The following is a 14,373-nucleotide window of genomic DNA, read 5'->3' as shown; positions in this document are numbered from 1 at the left end:
AGGGCCTGGAACCCCCACAGCGGGCAGCAGCGGGCCCTGCGGGGAGGGGTGCCTCAGCCTGCAGTCCACAAAACATCCTTCCTTGTATTGGAAGAGACTTGATCCAGGTACGTGTGGGACCAGCAAGCTGTGCTTGCAGCACCATGGTGTGTCGTAGTTCACTGTAGACATGCACCAGCGGCAAATGACTGGACAGCGGTGGCCCTGTGGCCGAGAAGGCGGATGGGACCCTGGGGCGCGTTAGGGGCAGCGTGGCCAGCGGGTGCGGGGAGCTGATCCTGCCCCTCTGCTCGGGCTGGTGAGGCCCATCGGGAGTGCTGGGCCCAGCGCTGGGCTCCCCAGTCACGGGAGATGGGGAGCTGCTGGGGAGGGCCCAGCGGGGGCTGCGGAGCTGGTGAGGGGCCTGGAGCACCTCCCTGGTGAGGAGAGGCTGGCAGAGCTGGGGCTGTGGAGCTGGAGAAGGCCGAGGGGGGTCTCACCCGTGCGTACCAACACCTTAAGGGTGGGTGGCAGGAGGACGGGGCCGGGCTCCTTCCAGTGGTGCCCAGCGACAGGACCGGGGGCAACGGGCACAAACTGCAACACGGGAAGTTCCAGCTGAATGTGAGGAAAAAGCTCTTTACTTGGAGGGTGGCGGAGCCCTGGCACAGGCTGCCCAGGGAGGCTGTGGAGTCTCCTTCTCTGGAGACATTCAAACCCACCTGGACGCGATGCTGTGCAGCCTGCTCTGGGTGAGCCTGCTTCAGCAGGGGCTTGGGCTAGAGCAGGGGTCCTCAAACTACAGCCCGTGGGCTGGATGTGGCCCCCCAGGGTCCTCAATCCGGCCCCCGGTATTTACAGACCCCCCTGCCGGGGGCTGGGGGGGGAAACCAAGCAGCCGCAGATGACTGCCTGCCACTGCATCCGCGCGCCGGCCCCCTGGTTAAAAAGTTTGAGGACCCTTGGGCTAGATGATCTCCAGAGGCTCCTTCCAGCCCCAACCAACCTGTGATTCTGTGAGTGTGGTTCCTAGTGCGCATCAGAGAGATGGCAATCTGCTTCTTGGGAGAATTCCTCTAACTGGTTGAGCCCTTTAGGGAAGGGAGGGTGCAATGTACTGTTGGAATCTCCTGTTCATAGGGAGCCTACTACTTGAAGGCTACGGCTGGATGGGGGGAGAATCAGCATTGTTCCCAGGAGCAGCCCTGGATCGGGTTGTGACGTCTTGTTTGCCCCATTTTGCACTGGTTTGGATGGTCAGGAGAACAGGCATGGATGTGGGCGCTCTCCACTAACATTATCTGCTGTTTTAAGTAGGGGTCATGCTGTGGCTTACACCCCTGGGTCAGTCACAAGCCTTGTCTCCAGCGTTACTCCAAGGCTTTCCTAACCTGTGCAGCAAATGCTGCCAACAAAAATCTCAAAGTGGCTGAAATTGCAAGCAAAAGTGTGTGCTGAAGTGGTGGGTTTTTATTCAGTTTCTGGCATTGGTTGCTGCTGTGTTTCTGTGATTGCCTGTTCATTTTAATATTTATACAGTAATGATTGCGAAAGACGTTGCCATAAATAGAGATCATGTTAAGCAGTCACAGAAGGGTGAGTATTGTGAAAAGCTGTGAGTAAGTGTAAGGGTGCCACTTGGAGAAGTTACTCCTCCTGAACTGTTGCCACAAACGGAGGAGCACACACCAGTGTCCTCTGAAACATTTAAAGTATATTTTTGTTTCCAAAATGTGTTTTCGTTTCCATTAAGGGGCTTTTATATTCTCCCTGCTAATTGAGTGTATGTACTTCTCCATCCTTTTGATCCTAAAATTAAGCTTGTAGCGAGGAATATGCTGGTTTTACTGTTCACTTCTGAAAAGATCAAAAAGCCTGAAAAAAGAGTTCAGAAAACCTGCAGAGCTTGTGCGTTAGTTTTTTTGGGTTTGGGTTTTGGTTTTAGTTGTTGGGGTTTTTTTGGTACTCTGTGCTGTATTTTGCTTCTTTATTAGGAAACACATAGAAAAAGCTGTTTTATCGTTTGTTAGAAGTATAAAAGCCTTATGTCTGTCTGTTCATTTTGTAACCTTTGACTTTCAGCACCGTTGCTGGAAGGATGAGGTGGTTAATGTTTAATGAAGAATTCCTTTATTTAAAATGCTAATTAGCCTTTGAAATGAAATAGGCTTTAACCAAAACTAAAGTCTTTCCAGTTTCAGATGAGCTTACCACTCCCCCAAACCCTCTTCTTCCTCCCCCTGGACTTTCCCTGTTGTCTTTCACCATCTCCTCCTGCTCTGGTCCTCAGAAACCTCCAGCGTGTGCAACACCTCAGAGCTCAGCAGTAACCATGGGGCAAACACCCCATCTCCTTTCTTTCACAGATAAACACAGACAGCCTGAGGTGTGCACTGAAGTGGAGACATACTTTTCCACATACTGGTGTGCCTTTCCCACTCCCCCCTCGCCCCTTTCTTCTTCGTCTTTATATATATATTTATTTTTTTTTCCACGAAGAAAGGAGGTCTATAAGAAGACCTAACAATGCCCCTACTGTTCTGTCAGAAACTGCCTGGCTACATCTTGTTTTATTTGGCCCTCGCTGAATGGCAGTTTCATTTATGTTTTGGGTGTTTGGCAGATATTTTATCTTTGTCAAACTTCACTTTTAACATTTGTTTAGATTACTTGTCACAACACTTTCCACTTTTTTCAGACTCTTAGGATTTCAGTCAGCTTGACATTGCTTAGAAGTGGTTTCTAGTATTTTTGAACTTGCTTCTTAAATGTTGTCCCTTTCTGAGCTATACCAGTTAAGTTGGTTGATTTATAGTTTCTTTTTTGCACTTTCCCTTTGCTGGTAGTGCAGCACTGTTATTTTGAGTCTCAGACTCCATTGATGGTGGGGTAAGCACCTCCTAAATCCTATGGATAAGAAAGAAAAAATTATACTGACATTTGTAAAAACCTGAATGCATCCATTTTACTCCAGCTCACCTAGTACTTAAGACAAGATGATGCTGCCCACTTCAAAATGCCGTGTTGAGATGAGGAACGTTGCTCCCCACTGTTCTGTCTGATAGATGATGGTATTTGCTTTTTGTACCTGTGAGGAGGTCCTGCAGATACTCAGCAGTGCTTACCAGGGCCATCAGTCCCTGACAGCACCAGGGGCCCTGGGCTAAGGGTTCCTTGTGCCTAGTTTTGCCAGATGCTGTTAGCTCTGTGGTATCTCTTTATTTATTTGTGGGGGCAGATGTGAATATGAGCTGGTCCTGAGATACAGACCAGATTCCACTTCTTATCCGCTTATGTGATGTCATCTTTGCATTGAATTTATTTGGAAGGACCTGCAGTAGGAGACGGGGATACCACTGAGGCTTCCTAGCTCTCCATCAGCATATGTTTCTGTTAATTTAATTCTTCCTCCAGCCTGAATCTCAAGCAATGACCAGACTCCTGCCATTTCTTCTATGCCTTTTGACTATATATAGATGGAACTGAATGGGAGAATGTAACTTGAAATGAGGTGAGGGAAACTTGAAGTACAGTATTCACACTGTGTTGTTTAAAAATGAAAATAAAAAGAATTATCCCATGTAGCCATTCCTTGCTCAGGTGTTTTGTCATCACAACTGATTTCAAAGGGCTGATTTGCTTATGCTAGTCTTATTTGCAGCAATAATGTTTGAAGATTGCCATAATCCAAATTTATTTGACCTGATACTCCTTTTTCTTAAAAAAAATAATAATTTGGAAGTTAAGTTTCAAAGCTGCAGATGCTTTGGTTTGGCAAAAGGCGGTTTACCAAAAGTAATGTGATTGCTGAAATAATTTAGTCTAATACTTGCCCATGCTCTGTTTGTTTCCATGCCTGAGCTGACTTGCAAATGAAGACATATGCACATGGACAGTGTGAATAAATTAAAAAAAACTGCAAATGTTCAGCTTTCTGAAAAAAAAAACCCTGGAGACAGCCTGCAGACTTCAGCCAGCATGGATGAATCACAAGTGACCCTAAAGCCAACCAGAGGTCAAATGATGGGGCAGACTGCCCAAGAGCTGTTGTCACTGCTTGCTTGGAGCTTCCCCATTAGCTGCTTGCTATGTATCAGTTGAGAGGATGGCAAGCAGACTGGTAATGGCTCGGTATTTGCAGAGCCTGAGTGTTTACTTGCAGATTCAGTTTTTGGGCAGCTTGGGGTCTGTATTATTCCCCTTCTGCCTTCATTTGGAAACTGGCATTGTGTTTGGGAAGCGAATGGAGTCCTCTTGGTAGTGTTTATCTGTCAGCTGCTGTTATTAATTGATGTAATTGTTTCTTTACTAATATTTACCAAGGGTTTTAACATGGAAGTGACTATACAGATAATTCTAGTGCAATCTTAGAAGGAAGTCAATGCCTTAATTAGAGAAATGACTTGCTACTCTTGACTTGTTATTCAAGAATTGATTTTTTTTTTTCTGCCCTGAAAAGTGTTTGCCTTGAAATCTAAGGAAGTTAACTAGATGGGTGACATTTGAAGAAGTGTATACTAGCAATTAAGGTGAACAAGTAAATTTGACAAAGAAAATAATACTTGTCCTGAAGGAAACCTGAAACATTTGGAGTGGGGCAGGGAATTTGGAAGCATTTCTGCCTTCCCCAAGCCTCTTTCTAAAGAATAGCTGCAGTATACTATGGTCAGAAAAACAGAGCAGCAGGCATTCTTGAAGATGAGTTACATTCACGTTACTTTTCTTTTACTATGCTACACTAGATCCTGTAACTACACAGGATCATCCAGGGAAAATGAGAGTTATTTAAAAGTGTAGCAAAATGTTATTTTAAGCAGCGCACTGGTGATGTTGAAATTTGGTGCCTCTCGGTTCTGCTAGGGCCAACAATTTTGAGGATTAAAAACATATGGAATATAGATACAGAAGATATCGACAATGCTTGGGGTATTATTTAGCATTATTTGTATTATTCAAGCTAGCAAAAACAAACAAGAAGACCAAGCAAAAACCTCCTGTTACAGGGCATAAGACATCCAGTAGACGATGGGAGCTGGAAAGAAATTTTATGGGAAAGTTTTTCTGTAATTGCTCTCCTAGAGATTTCTTCATCCTTTCCCTGAAGCATCTGATGCTGGCTGCTGTCAAATGAGAGGTTACTGAACTAAATGGACTATTTAATCTGACCCAGTACAGCAATTCCTGTGTTCCTATGTTTACAAGCAGGCTTTGTCTGCTGAGGGTTGTCTCTCTGGAATAAACTCTCCATTGGAGGCTAAGGAAAGGAAATTGTCCAGAAGCTTTTACGCTGTTGCTATGTAATTGTGTGTGTTGTTTTGAAAAAGTGTATCCTTCACCCCCGCCCCACCTTTTATGTGTATGCGTGTTTTAAATTATAAAATTTAGCTTCCTGTTCGATGCATTTGCTATTCAGTAATATTCAGGACCATTGAGTGACATAATTATTCAGAATTATGTGCTTTTAAAAAATGAGGGACAAAGTAATTTTGGTTGGCTGGTACGTGGCTAAATGATCAATTCTGTTCAGGAGAGTGTGAACTGGGTGCCATAGTCACCACTTGTCAGACCTGCTAACATGTCTGTTCCTTCTTTAAAAGTGGAGAATTTTTAAAAGGAGAATATGTTATTATTGTGGTTGTTACTAATCAGCGTTGGCGGTGTTCTAGTGAACCCAACTTTCGACCGTCACTCATTTTTAATAGTTTTCTATTTTGCTGGACCCGAGGAGCTTCAGCGAGTAACCTGCCTTTGCAGTGAGGCACGTGAAGCAGAGTTGTAATTTCAAGGAATTGTGTGCCCTGGGTTTGTTGTGTAAATCTTAAATTGGGTTTCCTTATTTTTCAAAGGCTTAAGAGTGGATGTGACAGTCAAGCTGTTTCATTCAGATCTTTTTAGCACGTCAGACAATATTGCTTCGTGTAGATGACTTTCATTTCTCCTTACTGCTTTAAAAGGTGCCTTAGAGACATGAGATACAAGTGTGCTTTGTTTCACCCAGAAAAATGTGAACTTCATATAGGGAGAATGTGTTTCATTTCCTTACCATGTGTCAACAACTGGATCCTAAACCTGTGTTTATCAGATGCAGAACTGTTTTTGGAGGATTATCACTAAATCAAATGCTAGACCGGAATTTAAGTTCTCGCTGTAGGATTTCTCAAATTTTCATATTACTCTGCTTTTAGGCCATTTGGTCTTTGATGCTTAGATCTGATACGCAGAGGCTACATTTTTGCATTCCTCTTTGTACAAGAGAATAAATACTTCTTTCTGTTTCAAAACCCTTATACTCTGGTAGTGCAGACAATACACCTGTTTTCTGGTTTTGTGGTTTTTTTTATTTTTTTTATTAAGGCCCATCATTACTGTTCAAACACATGCAGGAAAAATTTGTCTTAGCTCACACATGGTAAAACCATGGTATAGGTGTATTACTGTGGTTCTAAAATGTATTAAAAGGGAGGAGATCCTATGGTGTTCTTTAACACATGGGCTCCCATTATTATTTTAGGAGTATATCTCCTAATTTTTAATGTATACTAATTAAAAACACATTTTTGTCTGGCAAAACTAGAGTCAGAGTGGTCGTATGAATATGAGACCTAGTCCATGACGTAAATGGAGCTGTTTATACAAAGGTATCTGGAAGGTGCTTTTTCTCAGTCTTCTTCAGTATCTCTTCCATCTCTTGCTGTGTTAGAGCTCTGCGTAATCTCCCTTTGAATGTTCTTCAATGTATTCAGTCAGGTATGTTGCTTGTCATACATCCTTGAATTTCTTAGTATTTCACACAATTTAGTCACTTTTCATTTTAAATAATTATTTTAAGTAGGTTGGGGTGGTTTTTCAAACCATATTGTGAATCTCTGACAAAACAGACAAGCTTTACATTCATGAAAGGGGGATCTTCGCATCTTTCATCGAATGAAGCAGCAGTGACTGAACCCAACATACTAGTCTTTCCTCCCACTTCTGCTCCCTTCCCTTCTCCCTTGTAAAATCGGATATGCAGTGCGGAGCAACCGTGGTTCTCCCCATCTCACAGTCCATACAGTGATGGACTCCATGTTGGGAATTAAAAAATTTTGTTTTAGGGTCTGTATAGGCAGAATATCTTCCAGACCTATGGCTTATATAAAGAAAGTGACAGCCTTTACAGATTTCACTTATTTTGAGATATTATTTCCATTAGCTGGCATCTTCATTGCATTCTCTTGCTTATTCATCGTTTTGAGGACACAAATTGCCTTTTTTTATGCTTACTGCTGATTTACTTTAGCATATGGTACTCTGTGAGATCCCATATAACGGACAACTGTCTGACACTCAGTTGGCACAGACAGCACTAGCTGGGAAGAGGTTGCAGTCAGGGTAACATAGAGGGATTTGCTTGAACTAACATGTACCTTTCAGCCATCTCTGGCTGGACTATTCTGCTTGGTGATTTTTTTTGGCCTGATTATTATCACAGAAATCATGAGTGGATTTTGAATGGCTCTGTCTTACTAGCAAAGATGATTTCTCCTCCCCCCCCCCCCCCCCCTCCATTTTTTTTTCCTTGGGGCTTAATTCAATTGCTCACCCAACATGTGCACCTGTTGAAGGGACTTCAGGTGCTGTTAGAAGAGTGCTCTCTGTTGTGACATGTCTGTTTTGACATTCCCAGTTCAAAGATATGCTCTGCTTGGCTGCTGGTATTTGCATGGTTAAATCAGATTGTCTTATCAGACTTGGGCACCCAGCTGGGCTTCCCAGTTTCTAGCTTCTCACTCTTCTGCCTCCTTTGCAGTGCATTGTGCTGCCGGATCCAGAGTTAAGTGCTGCTGGCCTGAAAATCATACAGGAAGAGCCTTGGTAAGGTCCTGCTGCTGCAGTGGGGAAGGGTGGTTGCCAGACATATATAATGAAGGTGGTATGGAAAACATACCTGCCTAGCTGTCTGGCTATGTTATCATTAGATGATAAAAGTGGAGTACCTGGCAGAAAAGCTCAGACTGCACTGCCTCATAGGCGCAAGGGAAGGATGGGCTATGGTGGCAGAGGTGGTGGTGTCGGTGCCAGGAGATGGGTCTGTGCTGGCATATACTCAGCAGCGTACTGGGCTTGACTCCTGGCTTACAGGGGGAAAGTGCTGCTGGGAGCATTGGGAGCATCACTTCCCTTACTGGCTTACATTTATTGGCATGGGTGGGTTGGATGTTGTAGAAATGGACATCTTGTTGCTGAGACTGAATATGCTTGCTGTTGTTTTGCTCATGTTGCCTCAGAATAGGTTGAGGCTTGTTGGAGAAAGCGCTGCCTGACAACATCACTGTTCAACAGGAGCTTTTTTGGCACTGTTAGCCAAGTGTAGCAGCTTCTATAGGATTCCAGATGCTGTTGAGAGCTTTATACTTTACCCATATCTCATGATGTAATTATGAAAACGCACACTCTTACTTTCTTGAATGCTTTCAAAATTAATAATTTAATACATTACTTTGCCAGTGGAGCTGAAAAATTAGTGATCCCAATTCAGAGGCTAAATGCTGCCCTGTTAACCTGGGTCCAGATTAAAGTGGTTATAGCTAAAATATTTAAACATGACAATAGGTTTGGGCAGGCCTAAATGCTGCATGGTTGCATATTACCTGTCTCCATCCCTCAGAACCTGCACGCAACTTCTTTCTGCACAGTGAATGTGAAGCACTTCAGGCTAGTTTCCCTATCCAGAGAAGCAGGAAGGTTGTCTTGCAGTTACCAGTAGAAACATGCTTTCAGAAGTGGACTTGTTGGGAATGATTGCTGTGCAGTTCATTCACATGCTTGCTTATACCACAAGAACACCTTTGTAATGTATCAGAGATCTTACTTTGCAAACCAGTGTGTATGACACAAGTTTTCTTGATTTTTGTCAGTGCTTAGGCTCCTGTTAGGTTGCTTTTGGAAGCGAGATGTAAGGTCGTAGTTCACTTGGGTCTTTCTGATAATGCAATCCATCTGTCCAGCACCTCTAGCAGAATAATTCTGGGACACAGATCTTCTGGATGTGTTAGGTTGTGGAAAAGATATGCTGGTTTTGTGGCTACCATGATTGATTATTGCACCTCTGTCCTTATGACCGGACTGATAAGGTTTTGCAACACTTTCAAATGATTCAGAGGACAGCTCTGAAGGTGCTTACATGTGCAGTGTTATCTCAGTGTATTATTAGCATTTTGCTATTGCTTTATTGGCTCCCTGTTAAGCAAAATATTGACAATAAAAATGCTATTTTTGTTCTGCAATTCACTCTATGGCTTTGTCCCCTCCTAGTTAATGGTTGCGCTTGTTCCTGATTTTGCTACCCTATTGTTCCTGTGACAGGGAGCTACAGAGAACAGAGGTTTTAAAATAAATGTTCATAATCTCCACCAACCCTCTGGCATATTCTGCTGACCCTCAGGGAGTCTTACTGGGAATATATTGGAATTTGTGATATGTAATAAGTGAAGGTTCAGGAGCCTGAAGTAGACAGCAGAAATCTTGTCTTCTGGGTAAAGTTGGGCTGAAGACTCTAATAACTCAGAGGAATTACAGATCCTTTCAACAGACATACTACTAGACTTGCCATATATAACAAAAGATGAAAAATTGTGTGTTAAATTATTTTGTGTTAGCATGTTGTCCACACCTCCATGGTATTAAGATGATAGATGCACCTCCAGTCCAAAAGAGTAGTATTCAGAAACAAAGTTCACAACCAATGCTTGAACCCTATTTTTCCCCTGTTCCACTTGGATCACCCTCCTCACTTGACAAAGGGGTGCAGCAAGGATTACCAACTCCTCTAGCTCCGAGGAAGTAGAATTTCCAGCCTTGTAGTGCAAAAAATTGAACTAAAAAAAAAATTGCCCCCAGCTCTGGGGAATTGAGAAGCCTAGTTCATCATTTCACAATTCTGGTACATCCCCTACACACAAAATCTTCATTCAGGTTTCTCAGACAGCCTCCTGAATAAACATTATTCATTTTTTGAGTGAATTCACATGCTTATCCTCACAATGAGTTTAGATTACACCAGATAGCAGAATTTTTCTTTGCGGTAAAGTGGACTCTTGTAGGATCTCTGTGTGGCATATAAAGTGAAGTGTGCTGGCTTGAGGCAGAGCCATCCACTGCAGCGCATGTTTTCCAAATGAAACAGGATCTTTTTCTCCTCTTTGTTTATCTTGGTGACTGTTGAAGTCTTTGTTTCTTTGCATCGTGTGTGAAGATCACATACTGCACTGTGACCCTTCTTCAGTGTGTTTCCAGGCAGCACATCACTGCCATAGTGGGGCACAAAAAGACATGTATTTAATGGTTGTCCAGGTATTGAACAAAGCAGAAATGGAAACTGAAGCTCTAGAGCTTTTTCTTCCTTAAATTGGCAATGAAGGCAAGTTGAATGCTATGATCTTGTGTAGTTGTAGCTAGACATCCAGGCTGTCTAAATTTGACTGCTAGGTTCCATCCTTTGTGCTGCTAAAAATATCCTGCATGGCTCTATGCCGAGGAAGACTACTGACCTCAGGGAGGGAGATCATGTGCTGCTTTGCTTTATTGTGGTGGTTCTGCTAAGACCAAGACTTCTTAGAAAGATACCTCTAAGGCTGAGCGGACGGAGGAGTTTTGCTTTCGTACGGGGACAGTAATCTCTAGCGACGTCTTAATGAAGGCTAACAGCAAATGTTGCAAATTTAAATTGCCCTGATCCTTCCCAGTATTAGCCTACAGTGACTGCATCACCTACATTGGTGTACAGATAAAGCATATCCATCAACACTAATGTTTTTGGCACCTGCCACTCATAGAGCATTTGATGAGCCTCTGTCCTGACTCCTGGCTTCACTGGTTAGGGTTTTGAGACCAGCACCCACTTTTTGTCAGCACTAAAAGTTACCAGTGGTCTTGCACCTCTTTGTGCATCCTTTAACAAAGTATCTTGTCATCCTGTTTCAGCAGTTCACCTGCAGTGCTCACTGTGGCCATAGAGTGTTGGCCTCCCAGACAGTTGTACTTCTCTGTCAAGAAGCTGCCCTCCAAAGCTGCTTCCCTCTTCAGCTTCTGAGCAGATGGAGTACTCCATTCTTTTAATGATTCCCAGGCCACTATCATTTACTAGGGATCTTCTGTCTGTCACCAAAACAATAACATCACTTGACCCCTCTTGCTGATCTCGGAGGCCTCTTAAAGGTTATGAACAGTCAGTATAAGGCCTCTTTAGTAGTTGCGGTGACATGTGCTGTATTTGCCATTGGTCACCATGACATGTTTCCCGTCAGCTAGAAGGGTAAGAATGAGCACTCTGAGAGCATGCTTGGGAGTCTTCAGAGAGGTTCCCCATATCCTCCTAGCTATAACATCACTTGGGAAGAGATCGGCATACTTGTAAACATCTAAACATCTGCACATCCATAATATTGGACGACGTTACTGAACACAGACAGCAGGATGTGGTTTTCCTTGCTTACTCAGACTCCCTTCCGCTGGCCCCCCATCTCTTTCCAAGAGCCCTTCTCACAAAAACTTGCTTTGACTGGGAATCGGTGTGATGCTGTCTTGAGGTGCCTTGTAGCCAGAGTTAAAGACTGATTAATTACCAGTTAAGGGGAAAACCTTCAATGGAAGATCTTTTTGTTGGACAGGGAACATGACTCATTCTGAAATTAATCAGAGATCAGTGATGCTGCCTTTCCTTTATAGATAGTTAAGTACGCTGTCAGTTAGGGTGCTACCTGTTGGCCTGTGTAAATCTTCCCAAAATCTTAGAAGCGTGTTGACACTGGTAGCAGCTCAACGTTGTTATCAATGATTCTTTCTCTCTGCTTTGACTGGATGATGAGAGGGGAGCCCAAGGGGTGGGTTCCTTACTCCCATCAATGATAATTTTCCCTCTTCATTGGTGGCCACCTCACACAGGTAGGTAGGAATAAAACCACCCGGTTGGACATATAGGACTGTAAAGAACAATTTGGGTCACAAAGTCTAGTCTAGTTTTCCTGAACTGTAGGGAGAAACTGTGCAGGAAGAAAGGAAGCACACTGAAAAAACATGGTTGGAGAACAAAGCAGTAGGCATAGCACCTGGGGTGGGAAAAGCTTTGTTGTGCTGGACTGTCTGGCTGTATGTGACTTGAGTGACCAGCCTGCTTTCTAAGAGCTGTTTTTGCTGGCTACCCTCTGCTGTTTAAATTGTGGATCATCTAAATTGTGTTTGAGAGAAGTGACGTATTCTTCCCTTTGAGTTTGGGGATGGGCAGGAATGGGGAAACAGGTTCAATCTGAAAAAAAGCCCCTACAGGTTTGATCTGGAAAAATCTCTTATCTCCTGAGTTTCTGTAGCCCATGGGATAGTCTCATTTAGGATGGTTTCAATATGGAGTTACTGGTTTACATCCTTAGAAACATTAATAAGGAACAACAGATGACAGTGCAATGCAAGAACAGAAGTTTTGATTCCATTGAAAGAGCAATTTTAAGCATTGAGAAATAGCTTTTAAAGTCAGGGAGGGAAATCAGTGAAAGGTTCACTTAAACTCAGGCAGCAGGAAGCTCAGTTACCCTCCTTTTGGTTTCCATAAATGAAAGAGAACTTCTTTTCTTGACAGTCCATGGGGATTTTTGAATGTGGCAGGGTAAGGAAGGAATGCATTTAGTTACAAAGCAGAGTATCCTATATACCAGCACAAAGTGTATTCAAAGCCCCTTGAATTCTCTGCAGAAAACTGCAAGAGAGTCCCTTACAAAGGTGATGGAAAGCCACCGCACAGGAAATCAACTTCTCATCCTGTAAATAAACATGAGCCAATTCTACTATATCTGGCTGTCAGGGCAGTACACACAGTAAATTGTTAACCCCATCACCTGACCTAACCATTTATCTTTACTTCTCAGTATAGTTTTGGCAACTGCTGAGTAATGAAAGAAACATGGAATGCAGATAGCTGTAAAAAAAACCAAAAAAACAAACCAAACAAACAAAAAACAAAACCAAGAAAACCCATACAAAAAACAACCACAAAAAAAATACACAGCCACCACCCACTCCCCAAAAACCCCTCAAACAAACCACCCCACAGCTCATTTAAAAATACAAACAGCCCTTTAAAACAGCAAACAACAGGAGAAAATGAGAAATTGCCTGATGCAGTGGGAGGATCTTAAATATGGTTAGTATGGAACAGAATTAACATCTCCGTAGAATAACAGACGTGAAGCATGGATTTTCAATCCTTCACGTCTTAGTTATGCTAGTGTTGTACTAGCACAAATAAATTAATAACTCCCCTGAACCTTTGTGCAACAAATAACCATAGCACCTTTCAGACTTTGAAGTGTAAGCTGTGTGTGTTTTTAATGTTGTATGTTATACACGAAGGTTGGCTGAAATAGGTTATTCTGCTTATAGAGTATTGTTCCCATATGAGGATTCAGGCTATGTACTCACAGCTGCTGCTCTCCAACATGGACTCTCAGTTCCACTAAAATCAATAGCTGGCACAGCAGGGTACTGTTGTATAGTGTGTAAATAAATGGGTGTCATTGTGTCTCAACTTTTTTTTTTTTTTCTTTTCCCCTTTCAGATTTAGATTTGCTTTTTTCCAGGCATATATCAGTGTGTGTTTGCAATGCAGGCAATACGAAGCATAGCCGCTTAGGGAAAAGAAGCTCCCCACCCCACCCCCAGCCTTTTTATACTTCCCAATAGTATCTTCAAATACACAACAACTGAGTTAATTATATTAATTATATCTTTAACAATTTCAGGAAAAAAAAACAAACAAAACAGAAAGCCGTTTTGCAAGTGTCAGCTTTATGATAAAAAGGAATTCAGAGTCACCCAGTAGACAGCTGTCTTACATACAAAGATGTAGGAAAAGTGTCATAGTAAGAGTGTCTTAATTCTGTTACAACAATTTATCTTTTCTCCTCCCATACGTCATGCACCTATAGTTGGAAATACATGACAATTATGGTTATGGGATGTAAGAGCTACAGATCCGCTTTTCAATAAACTGACTCTGAAGTTCTGTTTCATACATTTTCTTTTTTATTCATGCATCTGGTCATATAGAGTGCTTTACTTTTTTTGGCTGCAGACTTGGCAGATACAAAATGCAGATGTTGTTCTTCTGACTTAAGCTGCTATTTTAAGCTTTTTGGCCAGCGGTTTAAAATTTTAGGCTCAGTTGTTTATTTGCTTATCATCAAAGTGGTTTTTGTCATATAATTCATATGCAAGTATTAGCTTTCTATGTTTACTTTCAGAGTTTGAGATTAACAGTATGGTCCCTTTTTTTTCCTTTCATTTTTTTAAACCAGCATGTTCTTTTGATTAATAATACAGTAGAATGTTATGCTTCAGAGAGCTTTTATTTACAAAAAAAAAAAA

General features: G+C 42.4%; 1 protein-coding gene across 10 annotated transcripts in view; it reads left to right on the top strand.

Annotated features, from left to right (window-relative positions):
* The window catches only part of RARB (retinoic acid receptor beta), a 334,649-nt gene that overhangs the window by 118,131 nt on the left and 202,145 nt on the right, over window positions 1-14,373 (top strand). The window contains exon 1 of one of the 10 annotated variants that reach the window (XM_080385076.1): window positions 7,769-7,833. The exons of the other annotated variants lie outside the window; for them this stretch is intronic. The gene's annotated coding sequence lies outside the window, so the exon portion shown is untranslated. Of the gene's footprint in view, window positions 1-7,768; window positions 7,834-14,373 lie in introns of those variants that run through there. 10 annotated transcript variants of the gene reach the window in all.

The sequence above is a fragment of the Falco punctatus genome, assembly GCF_963210335.1.
Source record: "Falco punctatus genome assembly, chromosome: 4".
In the NCBI taxonomy this organism is placed as follows: domain Eukaryota; kingdom Metazoa; phylum Chordata; class Aves; order Falconiformes; family Falconidae; genus Falco; species Falco punctatus.
The sequence above is the reverse complement of the archived record's forward strand: the minus strand, read 5'-3'. Positions and strand labels throughout refer to the sequence as shown.